The sequence below is a fragment of the Sus scrofa genome, chromosome 1, assembly GCF_054392235.1.
Source record: "Sus scrofa isolate SSC_HxYL_T2T_F1_AM1 chromosome 1, Sscrofa_HxYL_maternal_Yorkshire_Landrace_v2.0, whole genome shotgun sequence".
In the NCBI taxonomy this organism is placed as follows: Eukaryota; Metazoa; Chordata; class Mammalia; order Artiodactyla; family Suidae; genus Sus; species Sus scrofa.
The window spans coordinates 211,135,427-211,156,836 of record NC_139383.1 but is presented as its reverse complement, the minus strand read 5'-3'; the positions used below and the strand labels follow the sequence as shown (position 1 = coordinate 211,156,836).

The 21,410-nt window shown below is 33.7% G+C and overlaps 1 long non-coding RNA gene across 3 annotated transcripts in view; it reads left to right on the top strand.

Annotated features, from left to right (window-relative positions):
* The window catches only part of LOC146406980 (uncharacterized), a 391,187-nt gene that overhangs the window by 99,573 nt on the left and 270,204 nt on the right, over positions 1-21,410 (top strand). For all 3 annotated transcript variants that reach the window (XR_014820692.1, XR_014820693.1, XR_014820691.1), the window contains exon 3: positions 11,321-11,386. This is a non-coding gene — a long non-coding RNA (uncharacterized LOC146406980). The remainder of the gene's footprint in view (positions 1-11,320; positions 11,387-21,410) is intronic.

Here is a 21,410-nt window from a genome sequence, read left to right as displayed (position 1 = left end):
ATAAATTAGAAAGAAATTTATTCACACATTTAACAAATATTTATTACAACTCCCCATGTACTAGGTTTTGTGCTTGAAACTAGACACAGTGAATTCAATAAACAAGATCCTCATGTCCCACCCTTAGAGAGATTATGATCTAGTGTATAAGACAGACAAGCAAATAATTAAGAAATGATTATACATTGTGGTAACAAGAAGGAAATAAACTCCGAGACTAAGAACAGTGGGTATGGGAGGGAGGTACTTTAGATAATGTCATTGGGCAGCTGTGCAGATTTTGGTTTCTCTAGAAAATTTGGTCACTAGAAAAACCACACCAAATCTTCTTGCTCATGTAGTACCATTCTTTTGAGAGGAAAGGTTAGTGGTGTGGAAGGAATATGAGGTGTGATTTCAGAAAAGCCAAGTGGAAACATGCCTTTGCCGAGTGCTAGGCATGTGTCTTGGACAAGTCTCTCTGAACTTGTTTCCTTGTCTATTATGTGCTTGTAGAGATACCTACTCACCAAGCTGCTGGTAGTTGCAAAAGTAGAAAAACTCCTGCTAACTCTCAATGAGTGGTCAGCTTTTTTTTTTTTTAAACATATCAGTGTGAGAAAGATTTAAAAATAAACAGCACTTATGCTTCCTTTTTAAAATTTTATCAAGAAGCAAGAAAATCCACAAGCTAGAAGTGCACAGTAAAATGCCAAGTAGAAATACAGAAAAGCGGGCCGGTGAATAAAGAGGTTTGCTATGGCCAAAAGATAGCCACAGTTTTCTTCCTCCTTTAGTCTCATATCTACCACCATATCTACATAGTGCTCCTTCTCTAAGGAAGGGGAGTTTTACTATTTTATTCTGTGAGTTGTGAATAAGGCTTTCCTTAAAATTTCCTTTTTTTGGAATAAGCTAGAGTTTAAGTAGAATATACTGCTGAGGAAACCTTCTGTATTAGTATTGCAAGGCCTGTAAATATCATTTGTGAAATAGTCATAGGAATGAACAGCCCTTCAAGCAGAATTGTAACACAAATTCAGAAACAGCTATTTAAAGTGTTTATTTCCCAATGTGAGAATTTATCATGGATGCCATCTCAGTTTATGTCACGAACTTCATCTAGTTTTCTCAGTTACTAACCCAATAAGAGAAGTTTGTTCATTATTCATGTACCATATAAAGGAGAATCCCAACTTGTTCACTTTAAGACATCACTGTCAAAATGCAAGCCAACCGTTTAGTACTAATAGGACTGCATTTGATAACAGCACTAGTAGATCCTTACTGGTTCTGCATGTAGCAAAAGCTATGAAGTTCTTGGACAAGACTTATACAGTTTAGTTTATGGTAACTTTAGGATATCTGGATATATAAATATATAAGCTGGTCTTAGGCTTTCAAAGATGCTGATTAAGAATTCCAGGAATATTTGCTTTGGGAAGAACAGAGTTTTTTGTTGCCGTGTGATATAAAATCAAATCTACTAACTTGTGGGAATATATAATAGAGCAAGTTGTTTCCATAATTTTGGTTTTCATCCTGGTGGGTTTAGCATTTATTTTATAAATATACAATAGTGTTTCAGAATTCTCTGTTGTAAGGCAGTATTTTTGGCTTGAGGAAGTTACATGGATACATGTCAAATGCTATGCAGAAAAGATTGCATTATAAATATCTAATTTCAAAGATAGTAGGAAATTTGAAAGGCTTTATCTAAATTTAGAGATAGAAGAGCACACTTTTTAGGTTGTGGGTATTTATCCGGTTGTCTTTGGCAAATGTCCGTGATAACAATCACAGTCTACACATTTGTACTCTGTGCCATTAGTGACATATTTTACAATTCATTCTTCATCTTTAATCCCAGTACAATGATTCTATGACATTGCTCTTTTGGCATTAAGAGGTTGAAGAGTGATTTTACCAAATGATTTGAGATGTGTAAAATATGATTTACATTTTATAAGTCATCCTTGGGAGATTTTAACTTTTCTTGATTTCTTCAAAAATCATCTGTTGTACACATACAAAATTCCAGCTCCATATATTATTGTAGAATATTTTTAAAAGACTGATGAGAAGAGAAAGAAAAGATTGAGTCAACTACAAATCCAACTTTATGCTAAATTTTTTACATTACCTCAAACATTTTTGCATCCAAGAATTTATTACTTTTCCAAGTTTTGAATGTCTTTCTCTTTGGTGACAAACTGCTTTCCTTTCTAGAGAAAAATCAGAATTTTATCATTTCTTAGAGTATGGATGGGAGAGGAAGGGGTTAAGGAGATATTTGAAGTAAAACGAGAATTAGACCTCTTCTAAATTTTAAGAAATTTTGGTAAAATCAAATATATGCATACTTATATTGTCCAGCCCTATGTTAAGAACGAGGAAAGAATGTTATCTTGAGGATTTGTTTCCTAAGTTGATTCTCTGGAGCTTTGAAAGTACAGATACATACCTGAACTCAACTCTTTAATGCTGAGAAAATCTTCACTGCCAAACTGTTGGGAAATAACTTTAGTAATTAGAACTTTATGTGATTTCTCTTTTAACAGGCCTTAAAATAAAATAGTCCCAGAAATCAAAATGCATATATTCTCTTTTGGGGAGAGGGAACATATATAGATAACTCAAGTGAATTTTTCTGTAAAACCTTTTATATTTAACATCCTGATACTGGCATATTTTATGAAGAAAACAGAACAAAATAACTATTATACCAATATTCCAAAAGGATTAGTGTCTAAAATCATTTATTAGACAATACTTTAATCTGTACATATAAAAAATAGACTTTCTTCTACCACTTTTAAAGATTTTTTTGGGCACCTGCTTGCATATACAGGAATTTCTACCATATATATCCAAGTGTTAATGCTTGAAACTGGCCTTAATTGACCTCAAGCCATATCTGTTAACTTGAGCCTAAGTGTCAAAGGAATAAACATATTTTTTTTTTTTTTTGGCTACAACTATGGCATGTGGACGTTCCTGGACCAGGGGTGGAATCTGAGCCTCAGCTGTGACCCACGCCACAGCTCCAGGAATGCCAGATCCTTAACCCACTGTGCCCCAGTGGTAAATCCCACAAATTTTTGAAGTTTATTCTTTGGGAAATTAAAAAAAAAACAAGAAATGAAAAAAATCATTTATATAGAGGGTATTGACTTTGTTACTAAATGGTCTTCTGAAAGTTGATCATTCTAGTTAGTCATTATAAGGTTACTAGCTAAGTTAAATAAATTATCATTACACACAAAAGTTTCCTTGTTGTCATAATTAAAACTAGTCAGAACATCATTTGTGTAAAGAGGATCACAGTCTTAGAACTCAGTACATACTCTAAGGAGAAAAGCTCAAGTATTCTGTTTGACAAAACGTGAGGTACATTGTATAAACAATAAGATAATTAGATGAAAATAGTTCTGACATACTCTGTGATCTTTAGAGGGCAGAATGAGTGTACTTCTCAAAATACTCTTGTGATACAAAAATTTATTATTTGCCTAGATGAGGTATATATGTGATAGAAAAGTGTTTGGGGGAACTTTATGGCTCAAAAGAACATTCTCTTACCCTCACAGTGTCTCTATAAATTCAAAACTTTTATAGAAAATAACGTTTATAAGAATATATTGTTCAATGAAACTTGTTGCACACGGACATATATATATATATATATACACACACACACGTTATTATTATGTATGTTATGAATAAACTGTATGTTAAGCATAAGGTAAAGGCTAAAATTGCTGTCTAGACTAAGAAATACTGAAGCAGAGGGCAAAAGTACTGTTTAGGTTGGGTGAGATGCTCTCATGGACAAAGGAACTGAAGGTCTGCTTTGGCTAGGAAGTCCTCTCAGAAGTAGTCTTAAAGATTAATCCTAAAGAATGAGGAGGACATTTGAAGGCATAAATAAGCAGAAGGACGTTACAACCAATTCTGCATATGGGTAAATATGAAATAATGTTGTAGCACTCTATGTATTCAGTGTCATATAAATGTCCTTTATGTTTGCAATGGGTATTGCTTTTGGTTTATAAAATATCTGCTGCGATTTCACTGTCTTAAATTTTGACATAGAAAACTGCAAATATTTTAGACCAAAGCAGACATGTATATCTCATTTGTACCTATTTCCAGATAACATCCCAATCAGCTATCTTTGTCATTTAAATAAAAGAATAAATAATTATTACTGCCGTTTTTTGAGCACCTACTATCTTCCAGGTAGCTTGCTGTGATTTTTTCAGAGGACTGTATAATTTTCCCTTACCTCCAAATGAGAGAATAAAATTTGTTCACATACAGAGATTTAGGTTTAATGAAGACTGAAGAAGATAATACAGGAACACTATCACTAAATTATGAAAGCTGAACCCTGGAGTTCCCGTGGTGGCTCAGGGTTAATGAATCCGACTAGCAACCATGAGGTTGAGGGTTCGATCCCTGACCTTGCTCAGTGGGTTAAGGATCCGGTGTTGCTGTGAGCTGTGGTATAGATTGAAGAAACGGCTTGGATCCTGTGTTGCTGTGGCTCTGGCATAGGCCAGCGGCTACAGCTCCGATTAGACCCCTAGCTTGGGAACCTCCATATGCCACAGAAGCGGCCCTAGAAAAGGCAAAAAAAAAAAAAAAAAAGCTGAACCCTCCTATTCAAACGGTATAAAGTTATTCTGTTTTCAGGTTCATAAGTGGAGAGTACAGATATTTCAAGAGAAATGTCTTGATGAAAGCTCTATTTACATCATCCTTCACACTGTAGTAGCATTTCTTTGGCTGGTGTAAAACTATGCTTTTCTTGTTATCTTTCTCCTTTTTTAAATCTTTTTTTCATCTTCCACCTTTTTGCCTAAAGTTTACTTACTTTGGATTTTGACTGCTCTTATTTTTAATATCTCTACCAACCCAGTGTATTTTCAAGATGATTTAATCTTTTTGCAAAGTGACAAAACCTGTATTGTATCTTTAATTACCATCACATGAATGTTATTAAAATTTTTTCTAGGTCTTGGCTATCAGTTCTCCTGTTCTTCTTTGTTTTACAACCATCTTCAGAATAATCCAACAGTAATTCCAACAGCTTTTCAAATATAGTAAGTTCCAGACTGAAATATCATCCCCAATTGAACTGTTTTCTTTTTTCAGTTTCTCTACTTTTGTTTCTGGTACATAGAATTTCTTCTCATGTCCCAGGTGAGATTATTCCAAGTTGTTTTTGTGTTGCTTTTTTTTTTTATATTCACGTTCTTTTTCTTTTTTAAAAATTTTTATTATATTTGATTTACAATGTTCTGTCAATTTCTGATGTACAGCAAAATGACCCAGTTATATGTATATACATTCTTTCTCTCATATTATCTTATATTATGTTCCATCACAAGTGACTGGTTGTAGCTCCCTGTGCTATATGGCAGGACCTCATTGCTTATCTACTCCAAATGCAATGTTTGCATCTATTAACCCCAAACTCCCAGTCCACCCCACTCCCTCTCCCTCTCTCTTGGCAACCACAAGTCTGTTCTCTATGCCCATGAGTTTGTTTCTTTTCTGTAGATAAATTCATTTGTGCCATATATTAGATTCCAGATATAAGTGATATCATATGATATTTGTCTTTCTGAGCTACTTCACTTAGTATGAGATTTTCTAGTTCCATCCATATTGCTGCAAATGGCATTATTTTATTTTTTATGGCTGAGTAGTATTCCACTGTTTATATGTACCATATCCTCTTAATCCATTCATCTGTCTCTGGACATTTAGGTTGTTTCCACGTCTTGACTATTGTGAATAGTTCTGCAATGAACATAGGGGTACATGTGTCTTTTTGTATGAAAATTTTGTCTGGATATATACCCAGGAGTGGGATTCCTAAATTGTATGGTAGTTCTATGTTTAATTTTCTGGGGTAACTCTATGCTGTTTTCTATAGTGGTTTACCAGTTTACATTCCCACCAACAGTGTAGGAGTGTTCCCTTTTCTCCACACCCTCTCCAGCCTTTGTTATTTGTAGACTTATTAATGAAAGCCATTCTGACCAGTGTGAAGTGCTACCTCATACTAGTTTTGATTTGCATTTCTGTAATAATTAGTTATATTGAGCATTTTTCATAGCCTGTTGTCCATCTGTATGTCTTCTTTGGAGAAATGTCTATTTAGGTTTTCTGCCCATTTTTTGATTGGGCTGTTTGTTTTTTTGCTGTTGAGTTGTATGAGCTGTTTGTATATTTTGGAGATTAAGACATTCTTTATCAGATCATTTCCTAAATTCTATTATATTTTTCCTATCATTTACATTTTTGATTTGTTTATTTCTTTTCACTTCTATCTCCATAAGATGACTTCCAAATCCATTTCCAAATTATTTTTCTATAATCACTCTTTATGTCTTACCTCATTCTGTTTCTTATATTCAAAATGTCCTCATTTCTTCTCTAAGAACATCTATCTTGTCTGTCTATCATCATCTTCCAAAACTCAGCTTAATTCTATGAATTCTTCTCTGACAATGCCCATACCCTTAAGGCTATGCTTTCCATAACTGAATCCTGAATCTTAGATATGAGATTATGCAGTTCAATCCTTTTAAAAATCTTTTTCCATGTTTTCTTCTCAAATAAATTATAATGTCCATGATGTGATGAACTGTTTTCCTTTTGTATTACTTTGAACATAGAAAAGCCCTAGAATATTTTGGAAACTTAATAAACACTTATGGATTGGCTGAAGGACTTCTCCAGACTCCAGATAAAGGATAAAAAATGTAACTGGTCCTCAAAACATTAGTTGCCATATTGATTCAGGATGTATGCCCATTAAAGAACATAGATTTTTAGAACAAGGTAGATCTCAGTGTTTATACCTTGGCTCTACCACTTGGCCAAGTTAGGTAAATCTTTTAAACCTCAGTTTTCTTATTTGTGAAATGAGGATAATCATATCTACCTTTCGCTGTTGTTGTAAATATCAAATGAGATAATAATACAAAGTTACTAACGTGTACATTGCTAATAGTATAAGTAAATATTTTATATTATTACATTTAGTGCCTTATAAAAACACTTTGAAGAACACTGAAGTATGTACTATAATTATCTTCATTTTATAAACAAAGAAATCAAGACTTAGGGATTAAGTAACTGCCCAAGATTACATTATTTATAAGCAGTGGAATAAGAATTTAGATTCAACTTTAACTTTAAAATTTATGCTCTTAATCAGTAAAATTCAAAGTATGTAGGCGTTAACACAATGCCTAGCTAATATTAAGTATTCAGTAAGTTACAGCAGTTTTATTAGCATGAAGAATGCCTTTGTATACAATTTGAAGAACTGCTAATAAATGAATGAATGTATTCTGGTGCATCTTTCTATTATCATCACATGCATTCATAAAGTCTATACTACTATTTTAACAGTATTTTCTTACTTATGTATTCCTTAGTAAATAAAACAATTAGAAAATTTTTTATTCTCAGCCCTATAATCAAACAGTAAATCAAATATACCCTTCTCTAATAATTTCATAGCATTAAGAGCAATTATTCCATATTCTCATTTGTTTTCTAAAAGAATATATAACTTAGATTTTGGTGCCTAAATCTTGGCTGCAAAGTTAACTAATGTTGTGGTAGTAAGCGTGTGAGCATGTTATTTTTATCACCCTATATTTTGTTTTCCTTGTTCTCCCCAAAAAAGGCTTGGGTTATTTATTTTATATTGTCTCTTCCAAAGATTTTAGAATAGCCCTAAATATGGAATTAGAGCTCCAAGTGAAACATATACTTGTAATTGTGAACAAAGAAAGAACCACTATAAGGACATTAGTTTGTGTTCCAGTATTTTAATGATTATAGCTCTTTAGCATCTGTTTCCACCAATATTTCCTTCCTTTAATTATTCCAATTAAAAGAAAAAGCCCTTTCATTTTATTTTTTTGAAGATATAATGCGACCATCTGAAAGTAATGCTTGCACTTATAAAAGTTGTTTTAGTTGCCACCACACCCTTCTTCTTTCATGGGTAAATGAAAGAAGATATTAGGATCAAGAAAATGATAGAGCAGAATAAACATTTGATAGAATTGCCTATTTACACTATTTACTGTTTACACCATGATTCTCTAACCTGTTTTAATATCAAAATTATTAATAATTCACTGGACTTTCTATTCATGAGTAATTAGTCAAGCACCACTGAAAGAAGTTTCTAAGGAGATGATGTTCACAGACCAAGAAGTCAGGAATATAAATTACGATTATTATTATTTTATTTTAGGAAGTGACAGCAGGTACTACTTATTTCTGCCACTCAGAGGCCAACAGTGGCAACAGTGATGATTTACCTGCACTGTGCTCATCTATTTACACTTTTATATTCAATAAATATGTGCAGTTACTATGGCAACTGGAAGTCTATAGGGTCTGTTTCAAAACCTGTGCTTGGCAGTTTATGTACATAAATCCTCAACACAGTGATATGAGTCTCTAGTGCTGTGTTTTATTAATTTGTATTTTCTTTGTATCTCAGATGGTACTTTATAAACTATGAAGTCAAGATGAAATTGGCCAAAGAAACAGTTTTCTCTTGAGAGTCTAACCTTGGAACCTTAGAGAAGTCTGGATTATTAGCGTGAAAATGAAGCACAAAGCTTGGCATTTCAGATATCTTACATAAGCATTAACACTAATTTCTTCTACAAACTGGGTCAAGGCATGGGATCTTTTGCAATTCAGGTTCCTAAGCAGTTCATGACTCCTCTCACATGGAAGGTAGAAAACCAAGCACTTGTTTCTGAAGGAGCATGGGCAGCAACGTGCTGTTTTTTTCCTTAATATTGATATATACAACTTTATACTACTAGTTCTGTGCAGTGGTAAACTATCTAGTATAGGTGGTGTATATCATTGCTGCTCAGAAGAAAAGGCATAACAGAAAGAGTTTAACACTTAGGATCAAAACATTAATACATTGAATTTTCTTAATGGACTCCTATATATAGCAAAGGGTCTTACTATTTTCAGTGCTTTCTCCCACAGATATTTGAAGCATATTGAGGAAGTGTGGTCAGTGTGGTCTATTCGAACATGCAACGCTCTAGTGTGAGACGGATCTGCACTTGAAATCTGTTCTTTTACTCACTAAGTGTCTTAGCTTGACCTTTTTGGGCCTCTGTTACCTTATCTGACAAATCCAAGTAGGAATTTATATTTCCTGGGTTGTTATATTTTCCAGGTTATTGTCATATTTTCTGTATAGATCACAAGTTTTCAGTTGTAGTAAAAGATACATAACATAAAAGTTATCATTTTAACCATTTTTTTTTCTTTTTTTTTTTTTTTTGCTATTTCTTTGGGCCGCTCCCATGGCATATGGAGGTTCCCAGGCTAGGGGTCGAATCGGAGCTGTAGCCCCCAGCCTAAGCCAGAGCCACAGCAACGCAGGATCCGAGCCGCGTCTGCGATCTATACCACAGCTCATAGCAACGCCAGATCATTAACCCACTGAGCAAGGGCAGGGACCGAACCCGCAACCTCATGGTTCCTAGTCGGATTCGTTAACCACTGCGCCACGACGGGAACTCCCATTTTAACCATTTTTTAAGTGTAGATTTCAGTGGCATTAAATACATTCATATTATTGTGAAGCCATCCCATCACCATCTATCTTTAGAAGTCTTCATTTAAAACTGAAACTCTGACGCATTAAACTCCTTATTTCCTTTGCCCCCAGCCTGTGAATGTTATGTCTCTGTGAATTTAATTTAGTTTCCTCATATAACTGGAATCATGCATTATTTGTTCTTTTGTAACTGGCTTATTTCATTTAGAATAAAGTCCTCAAGATTCATCCATGTTATAGCATATGCCAGATTTTCCTTCCTTTTAAAACATGAATATTATTACATTGTATGTATATACACATTTTTTTAATTCATTCAATGGGCACCTGAGTAGCTTTCACCTTTTGGCTTTTGTGATTAATGCTGCTATCAACATGGGTATAGATATATCTCTTTAAGTCCCTGATTTCAGTTCTTCTGGGTATATACCCAAAGGTAAAATTGCTGGATCGTATGATAATTATATTTTTAATTTTTTGTGGAATTGTTATACTGGTTTTCACAGTGTTGTACTATTTGATATTCCCATCATTAGTGTATGAGGGTTCTAACTCCTCCACATCCTCATGAACACTTATTTTCAGTTTTGTTTTTGTTTTTTTTCTACTAGTTATTGTGATGAGTATGAAGTGGTATCTCACCGTGGTTTTGGTTTGCATTTCCTTAGTGATTAGCGATGTTTGCATTTCCTTAGTGATTAGTGATTAGTGATGTTGAACTTATTTTATGTGACTATATATATCTTTATGTGACTATATATATCTTTGAGATGTCCTTATGGGCTGAATTATTTCTCTGCAAAATTTATATGTTGACTATGTTTGGAGATAAAGTCCCTCAAGTGGTAATTAAGTTATTAAGTTAGGGTAGGCCAATTCAATATATAGTCTAAATTAGATAACATTAATATGTTCATTGGGAAAAAAAGACACCAAAGTCTATAGTATTGAAAACATACTATTTTTTTTTCCGTACTGAGAATTGCAAGTAGAAAAGCTTATAAATGAAATTTATTTAGCAGCTTGTATGAATATTTTGTTTGGTAGAAATGTGATTAAATGGTCAAAGACATTGAAGTTAAATCTGTTTTGTTAAAGAAAAACAAAAATGAGACAAAATAAAACAAACCAAAATAAAAAAAATTTCCAGCTTTATCTTCTAAACCACTAGTTTTGCCCTGGGTGAGTAAAGTGAATATATTTATTTTGAAATTGTTAGTAAAATATTATTTTAAAAAGTCTTTTCTTTTATGTATCTACTTGTAAACTACAAATATTACTTTAAAAATAGGATTTTTGGGGGGTTACCTAACAAATAATTCTATTTTAATTTTGTCATTTGAAATTAGGAACTCAATAAGGAACCTTTGAGAAAAAATTGAGAAATAGATGTGTCACATGAATTATACCCCAATAAAACTGGAAAAAGTTAAAAAATAAAGATCAGGATATCCACTGTCACCATAGACAATGCAATAATGGAAGAAAAAGTAATAAAATTGATGCAGCAGCTACAGCCCTAAATGCACACATATGTTAATCAAAGGACATGTATACGAATGTTCACCACAATAATATTTGTGATATTCCACAATTGGAAACTACTGAAATGTCCATCAGAAACAGAGTGTATAAATAAATTGTGGTATATTCATACAAAATGAAATAAAAATACAAATAGAACTGTTTTTTTTGTTCTTTTAGCATCATCTAGGTATAGCTCATCTGAGGGTTGGAAGATTCATGGTGGCTCATGCATAAGGCTGGCAGGTTGGTGCTTAATTCGAATAACATCACTATATTCCATTACATTTTCATACTCTTGTGCTATAATAATGGTGATAATAGTGGTTGAGAGCTTACTTTGTGATAGATGCCATACATAAATCATCTCATTTAATCATTTTTTTGCTTCAGTTAACTTTATATTTTATTGAACTATAGTTGATTTATGACATTATATTAATTTCAGGTATATAGCATAGTGATCAGTATTCTTATACATTATACTCCTTTAAAAGTTATTATAAGATAATGGCTTTAATTCCCTGGGCTATCCAATATATCTTTGTTGCCTATCTATTTTATACATAGTAGTTTGTATCTCTTAACCTCATTCCATTTGTGGCAACATGGATAGACCTAGAGACTATTATGCTTAGTGAAATAAGTAATAAGAGATAGACAAATAGTGGATGATATCACTTATATGTGGAATCACTGAATCTTAAAATGTAAGACAGGAGGTATAATTGACTTCATTTTTGCAGGATAGAGAGGTAAGTAATTTTTCCATGGTCATATAACTGCTCAGGGTAGATTGGAAATTCAAAAGCAGGCAGTTTGATACCAGAGAATGTTCTCTTAACTACTGTGCTAAATTATTTCCTAATTGTATGTACCAAACTTTGAATGAAAGCCAAGTGCAAATTAGACTATACTTATTTTATTATACTTTTGTATCTTGTCAAAATAGATAATTAATTTCTGTTTCTCCCTTGGACATGAAATGGTTTTAGATGACAGTGAATTTTAATTCATTTTACTTCATAATCAAATAAAAAGGAATGGAACAAATGACACAATTTGAAATGCTGAGAAGTTTGAAGTTGGAGTGATGGGAGAGAAGGATAAATTATGGAGTATAGAAATAACACTATTCTTTTCACCTTTCCTTACCTGAATTCAACAGGAGGCAAGAAGTATTTCTTAACTATATACTATGTGTCAGCAGTCAGTGTCCTGGATGCTGTGAGGAATATAAAGATCTAAGGTTTCTACTCTGAGCAGATATGATGTTTAGACCAAAAAAATACTCATTTGCAATTTAAGAGAGTATAAGTCAAGTGATTCATCTGTGTTAGTGTTCTAACTTTGCCAATCACTAGTAATGTGACCCTATATATTTTTCCTAATTTCTCTAAGGTTCAGTTTCCTAGAGTGTAAAATGGGAATATTTACAGCCCCTACCTTATATGGTTGATTTAAGAATAAAATTATGCACATAAAATATTTATCTTGGGGTATGGTAAACAGAAAGTGTGCAAGAAATTTTAAACATTATTATTAATATATTAAAATTCTTCATTGTATTCTTTCTGATAGTGAATATGATAGAAAGTTTCATAGAAGAAATGGTCCTTGAAAGATTGAATAGTTGCCACTGGAAGGAGATATTGTAGGGTGAGGGAATCAAGGTGTGAAAAATAGAGAAGTAGGAGTTAGTATGATATGGAGTGATAGCTTTGGATTCTGAGGAGTGCTGTTATAAGTGGTTCTTCCAGGTCAATTATGAGAGAGCCTAGATTGCCAGCAGGGTTGTCTTTTGTGTGTATTTTTTTTATAGAGGGATAAATTAATTCAATGACTGGAGAAACTTAATTGTGCTATTTATTGACTCAGATTATTGTAAGTCAGGATTTATTGAGGTATTATTGTGTTTTATTGTATGTTGTAAATATTTATTTCAGCATATTTGCACATTTCTTTAGTAATATTTGATTTACATATGTCTTACTAAGATAGGATTGCATAATTAGTCATATATGACAAATGAATTCATTATGTATTTCTACATGTGGCAAATTGCTTATATGATAAATATGATTGAGTTTCCATCTGAGAAGCAGTTGAGCTGACTAATCATTGAAACTATTGCTGATGTGAATTGCCTGTTTTTTTCTCATCTGTGTGTAATTTGTGGTTGCATATTCAGTGATAGGAGGTCTGTTGTAACAAGTGTGTTTATAAGATTCTGTATGATAAATCCGTTAACTACGTTCCAACATAAAATAATAGAGCAGTAAGTGAATATTATCTATTTAGTAAGTACAGAGACTTAGAATCTAGACAAAAGGAATTTAAAGAAAGTTATTGCTTATGAGAAATTTAATAAAAATGAATTATGCATATTGAACAGATATTTTAAATAAAGTACATTTGACTTTAATTTTTGAGTTTTGACTTATGGTAGATTTATTTTAATATAAGTTTTTAGTAATGGTTTTTAGAATAAAAAATGAGAGAGAAAATACACCTCACCAATTTTAAGATTAATTTCAAATTAAAAGTTGTAGTGAAAAAACATTCTCATACAGGTGTTTACAAAACTGTAGTGTTACAGTATGAAGATATGGCCTAAAGTTGAAGTGTTATGTTTACTGTGAAATATGGGTGGTTGGAGTTCCTGTCGTGGAGCAGTGGTTAACGAATCGGACTAGGAACCATGAGGTTGCGGGTTCGATCCCTGGCCTTGCTCGGTGGGTTGAGGATCTGGCGTTGCCATGAGCTGTGGTGTAGGTTGCTGAGGCTCTGGCGTAGGCTGGTGGCTACGGCTCCGATTGGATCCCTAGCTTGGGAACCTCCATATGCTGTGGGAGCAGCCCAAGAAATGGCAAAAAGACAAAAAAAAAAAAAAAAAAAAAAAGGAAATATGGATGGTCATATACATCAGAGATGATGAGCAGAGATTAATGTAAAAATTTTTATGACTTCAAACAACCTGAGTTTGTGGGCATTTTTTTTAAATTGACTTGGAATGTAAAGTTTTATTCAGATAAAATTCCACAAATTCTAAGTAAATATATCTCAAATTTAAGGTTCACAAATATAACAGTTATAAGTGTGGTAAATTGTTTTATTCCAGAAGGGAAAAATATTCTACTATCTTGCTTTTACTTTGCTCTTTCATTGCCTTTACCATTCCTAATAATATTTGGAAGAAACAGACTATTTAGGAAGGAATTCATTTTGAGCAGTGTATGCTGAGTTCCCAAGAGGGAAAAACATTTAATTATTTTGACCAAATTAAAGCTGTTTTATCTTATCACTGATTATCTTTTGAAATTTCTCTAGTCATAAATTCATCTTCCCAAAATAGTAAGAAACGAGTAGAAAATTTATTGTCTCATTAGGAATTCTGTTTCTGAGTATGTGTGTGAATGTACAGCAAAGGTCAATGCTGGAGAGTGCTACCCAACTTTATATTGTCTCTGTTGTATTACTCCTAACAGGTAGAGAGAAACAATAGGCTTAGTTTTAATTCACTCTTTTCTTTAACAAGTTAAAATATTCCAGCATCATCTAATTTTAAAGAAATAGGTGATTCAGTAGTCTGTAGCACTAAAGATATCTGTCCCTAAATTGACTAGTCTGGAGCTATATGAAGAAGTCAACTCCATCTGGAGTTCAATCACACTTTTCCATCTGGTTAATCAGCAGCTGCTTATGAAAGAGAGTGTTGTCAAGGCTGGTAGGCCTGAAATTAGCTGTACAGCTGCATTTTAGCTATAGGCAAACCTTATAACAAGATTAGAGTATATAGAGGCAAAGATAGCAATGACTCCTCTATCCCTTCTTATACTCCAATGCTAAAAGTGCTATATTAATACAAGAAAAAGTATCTAAGTTTATAAGAAGCTGTCTCAGTCACTTCCTGAACTCCAAATTAAAGCTGAATATAATCAGCATGCACCTGACACAATGTCTTTTGACTTTATAGCTGGCATATACAAGTTTTTGAATTTTATTTATATAACTAATTTTATTCTGATACATTTCTTTTGATCAGAATAATAGGTTTTGTTTTTTTAAATGTTTCATTTTGTTAATAATTCATGGGCAATATCCTAAACATTTTGAAAGCTAACGTAGGATGGGGACATGGTTGAGCTGGCCTGCTATAGAATGTTTCTGAATGACTAGAATTTAAAAGGTAGGATCGGCTATGATTTTCGATTGAGGACTAGGACTGGAAGATATCTAAAATTTATAGACCACTTAAATGATGATAACTGTATTATCAATAACATTTCTATTTTTAAGTTTTAACATTTCTTTTTGAATGTCATCAGTAGTCTTTGCCATACATACAAACAGGAGACCAAGTGTTATTCCATTTTACCCAAGCAGAAAATTGAATTTAATATCTGGTGTGCATTACATAGTGACTATTTGGTTAGGTTAAGGATATTGCAGCTCGTTTCTTATCCATTGAAGCATTATTGGAATTAATGCCTTCAGACATTTGTCACTGAATTTCTTATATTGAATCACTAAACCCAGTCTTTTGGAGGAATCTTTGTCCAAAGTGGCCTTGGGGAAGGAAGGGATCATTTGTCTCCATTTTGACCAGTACTCAAGGTCTGTATTTGTTGATTTGGATGGGGAGAATTTTTCCCCTTTAATGATAGGCAAATAACCTGTAATGAAATTGACTCAAAACTGAGATGACTTTCAAAATAAACCTTTTTCCTATAGAAGTATAATTTAATGCAAAAAAGTCATACATTTTTGCATAATACAGCTCAAAAATTTTGAACTGATGCTTTTAAGTATCTTTAGCCAGATTTGCAGAATATGCATAGGAGACTGAAGAGGAATAGTTGCAATAAAACTTACTATAAAGAGTGTAACACAGTTTTTGACTGGGAAAAATTTGAGGCTACATTTTAGGATAGTTCTGGTCTACATATGTTGTAAAAAAGTTGTCCCATGTATTTGTCATGCATATGCACATTGTTACATGGTTATAGCATTTCATCAGGGGCTTGTTCTCTTTCTGGTCAATCTTCAAGAGTGATTTTATACAGACTGCTTTGATGAGGAAGCAAAAAATTTTTGAACAATCAGTGATTTTCTTTTTCTTCTTTTTCTTCTTTTTTCTTTTTTTTAAGGGCAGCACATGTGGCATATGGAAGTTCCCAGGCTAGGGGTTGAATCAGAGCCGTAGCTGCTGGCCTACACCACAGCCACAGCAATGCAGGTTCCAAGCCACATCTGCGGCCTATACAGCAGCTCACAGCAAAGCCAGATACTTAACCCCCTGAGCGAGGCCAGGGATCAAATCTGTATCCTCATGGATGCTAGTTGGGTTCATTACCACTGAGCCACAATGGGACTCTTGAACAGTCAGTTATATTTTTGTATGAAAGGACAAGACATAATAGCCACCAACTAATTTTGATATTCTTTAACATTTTTTGGTGTGTCAGTAATTTTAGTTTGGTGTAATCACCTTTATATCGTCACTGTATTGTGTGCTACTGCTATTATGTTCCTATAATAAATACAGAATTCATTTGAGAATGTATCACCCCAATTCTGCTTATTTCCTTTAGATACATTACCTGAAAGTAGGGTATTCTGCAAAAAAATAAGTGACTTGATTTTGTTATAAACACATGGTCCAAATAAGTTTTGATATTGTTAAAAAATATGTTAGCACATCTTCTAATCCTATTATTACCTTAATTCTTTTCTTAAAAATATTACTCTTTATTTAAACAATTGGGTGTAAACTTTAAAAACTAAATCACATATGTATTAAACTTTAATCACTGAGAGTGGTAGAAAACAATAGAATAGTTTTAATAGGATTAAAAGTTTTAAAATAATATCCTTTAAGAAAATGTGGTGATATTAAACTATCTATGAGTAGCTTGTTTGTTCATTCTACTACAGTGTCTTGGCCAACTTGATAGGAGCTGATATACTATACCCAATGCTTACTGGATGCTTACTGTATATTCTGTGTGTATGTATTAACTCATCTAATCTTCAAAACAGCCTTATATGGTACTCTTATGATCCTTCTTATTTCACAGATAAGAAATTGTAGCATTGAAAGTTTAAGCATCCTGCCCAGTGTCACTTGGTTAGTAAGCAGAAGAACTGAGATTTGAATTTAGACATTCTGGATTCCCAGCCTATGCTGGATTTTGATATTGTAGATGATAATGGATGGATTGAAAATGACTGTGTTGGAGGCTTTTTTATTTTTTGAAAATCTCATAAATTGCATATAACAAAGATCATTTGCTTCTGAACAGGGGATCCTTCAGATATAAATGTAGAATTAATGATGTGCCAAAGAAAGGCTTAGGAAAAGCAGACACAAGACATGTACAGATTTTTTATAGCATTGTTGCATCATCCTTTCCTTTGCTTTGTAAAGATGCTCCTGTAACTAACCCTGATGATGAATGATTTTGTCATATCTCCATGTGAAGATTAAGTAGGATTTCTCAGTAAACAAAAGTGTTCTCTGATGTAGTCAGCTTTAAACATCTTACAGATCCGGATGCCACAAAGCTCAGAGAGTGTCAGTTTTAGTAAGTCTTTTCTTAACATGTCTTCCCTTCTTCCTCTCTGTGCCACAAGAATACAGAGGCCTAACAACTATTGGAGAAGAATTAGAGAAGGTGGGAAGAAATCTACTATTTCCATTCTCTAAGGCCTATCAGTTCTGGCTGCATGGGGGCAGAACTGATAAATTAAGTTTAGTGTATCGATTATTCTAAATTAAGTTTATTGTATTGATTACCATATGGGACAGAGTGTTCTAAGTTTTGAAGCTAGACTGCTTTGGATTTAAAGTGGTTGTGTAACTATAGAAAGTCATGGAACATAGAGATATTTAATTTAAGGTCAGGGAAAAATAAATTTTAAAGGGGCAGTTGGAGTAAAAAAAAATAAAGATGCATTTTGATTACATACCATATATTATGCTTGATTAATTTGTGTAGAAAGAAATCATCAGGGTAAGGAATAGTATGTCCCAATACATAGGTAAGGGGCTAAACATAGCCATTTCTGAAGGTAAGGGAACCTAGTAGGGTTGTTGATGCTAAGCTGCATGTAACAAGTGAACATTGTGGCTGCTTTTTTAAGTCCTCTACTTCTTTTGGATGGGATTGAGATTATATGTATATGAAGCAAGTCCTCAAATTATAAAGTTAATGCAAATTATAATTTTTGTATATTTTTTATAAATTATAATTCTTGTGTAAATTATTACATTTTTTTCCATATACATTTGTTTTCTGATGCAGATATTCTTCTTTGAAAGGATTGCGTTTTTTCACTTATAATTACTGGCTCATATTTGGGAAGTAATTTTTTTTTTCAAAGTAGCTTTTTTTTTTAGTGGTTAGAGTGAATTTATTTATTTATTTTAATTTTTTTTCTGCTGTACAGCATGGGGACCAAGTTGCACATACATGTATGCATACTTTTTCCTCCCATTGTTGTGTTGCGATGTTATCTAGACATAGTTCTCAATGCTGCACAGCAGAATCTCATTGTAAATCTATTCCAAGAACAACAGTTTGCATCCATTAACCCCAAGCTTCTGATCCCTTCCCACTCCCTCCCTCTCCTCCTGCGCAGCCACAATTATATTCTCCAAGTCTATGATTTCCTTTTCTGTGGAAAGGTTCATTTGTGCCACATATTAGATTCCAGTTATAAGTGATATCATATGTTATTTGTCTCTCTCTTTCTGACATTTCACTCAGTAAGAGAGTCTCTAGTTCCATCCATGTTGCTGCAAGTGGCATTATTTCGCTCTTTTTTTTATGGCTGAGTAGAAATCCATTGTGTATATATACCACATATCCTAATCCAATCATCTGTTGATGGACATTTGGGTTGTTTCCATGTCTTGGTATTGTGAATAGAGCTACAATGAACATGCAGGGGCATGTGTCTTTTTAAGGAAAGTTTTGTCAGGATATATGCCCAAGAGTGGGATTGCTAGGTTATATGGTAGTTCTATGTATAGATTTCTTTTTTTTTTCTTTTATTTTCCCACTGTAAAGCAAGGGGGTCAGGTTATCCTTACATGTATACATTACAATTACATTTTTTCCCCCACCCTTTGTTCTGTTGCAACATGAGTATCTAGACATACTTCTCAATGCTATTCAGCAGGATCTCCTTGTAAATCTATTCTAAGTTGTGTCTGATAAGCCCAAGCTCCCGATCCCTCCCACTCCCTCCCCTTCCCATCAGGCAGCCATAAGTCTCTTCTCCAAGTCCATGATTTTCTTTTCAGAGGAGATGTTCATTTGTGCTGGATATTAGATTCCAGTTATAAGTGATATCATATGGTATTTGTCTTTGTCTTTCTGGCTCATTTCACTCAGGATGAGATTCTCTAGTTCCATCCATGTTGCTGCAAATGGCATTATGTCATTCTTTTTTATGGCTGAGTAGTATTCCATTGTGTATATATACTACCTCTTCTGAATCCAATCATCTGTCGATGGACGTTTGGGTTGTTTCCATGTCCTGGCTATTGTGAATAGTGCTGCAATGAACATGCGGGTGCACGTGTCTCTTTTAAGTAGAGTTTTGTCCGGATAGATGCCCAAGAGTAGGATTGCGGGGTCATATGGTAGTTCTATGTATAGATTTCTAAGGTATCTCCAAACTGTTCTCCATAGTGGCTGTACCAGTTTACATTCCCACCAACAGTGCAGGGGGTTCCCTTTTCTCCACAGCCCCTCCAGCACTTGTTATTTGTCGATTTATTAATGATTGCCATTCTGACTGGTGTGAGGTGGTATCTCATGGTGGTTTTGATTTGCATTTCACTTATAATCAGTGATGTTGAGCATTTTTTCATGTGTTTGCTGGCCATCTGTATATCTTCTTTGGAGAACAGTCTATTCAGGTCTTTTGCCCATTTTTCCATTGATTGATTGGTTTTTTTGCTGTTGGGTTGTATAAGTTATTTATATATTCTAAAGATTAAGCCCTTGTCTGTTGCATCATTTGAAACTTTTTTCTCCCATTCTGTAAGTTGTCTTTTTGTTTTCTTTTGGGTTTCCTTTGCTGTGCAAAAGCTTTTCAGTTTGATGAGGTCCCATGGGTTTATTTTTGCTCTAGTTTCTATTGCTTTGGGAGACTGACCTGAGAAAATATTCATGATGTTGATGTCAGAGTGTGTTTTGCCTATGTTTTCTTCTAGGAGTTTGATGGTGTCCTGTCGTATATGTAAGTCTTTCAGCCATTTGGAGTTTATTTTTGTGCATGGTGTGAGGGTGTGTTCTAGTTTCATTGCTTTGCATGCAGCTGTCCAGGTTTCCCAGCAATGCTTGCTGAATAGACTTTCCTTTTCCCATTTTATGTTCTTGCCTCCCTTGTCAAAGATTAATTGACCATAGGTGTCAGGGTTTATTTCCGGATTCTCTATTCTGTTGCATTGGTCTGTCTGTCTGTTTTGGTACCAGTACCACACTGTTTTGATGACTGTGGCTTTGTAGTATTTCTTGAAGTCTGGGAGAGTTATGCCTCCTGCTTGGTTTTTGTTTCTCAGGATTGCTTTTGCAATTCTGGGTCTTTTGTGGTTCCATATAAAAATGTTTGGATTGTTTGTTCTAGTTCTGTGAAAAATGTCCTGGGTAATTTCATAGGGATTGCATTGAATCTGTAGATTGCTGTGGGTAGTATGGCCATTTTTACAATATTGATTTTCCCAATCCAGGAACATGGAATATCTTTCCATTTCTTTACATCTTCTTTGATTTCTTTGATTAAAGTTTTATAGTTCTCGGCATATAGGTCCTTTACCTCTTTGGTCAGGTGTATTCCGAGGTATTTGATTTTGTGAGGTACAATTTTAAAAGGTATCGTATTTTTGTATTCCTTTTCTAATGTTTCATTGCTGGTATACAGAAATGCAACTGACTTCTGAATGTTAATCTTATATCCTGCCACTTTGCTGAATTTATTAATCAGTTCAAGGAGTTTTGGGGTTGAGTCCTTAGGGTTTTCTATGTATAGTATCATGTCATCTGCATACAGTGACAGTTTGATCTCTTCTCTTCCTATATGGATGCCTTTTATTTCTTTTGTTTGTCTAATTGCTGTGGCTAAGACTTCCAAAACTATGTTGAAGAGCAGTGGTGAGAGTGGGCATCCCTGTCTTGTTCCAGATTTGAGTGAGAAGGCTTTCAGTTTTTCCCCATTGAGTATTATATTTGCTGTGGGTTTATCATAAATGGCTTTG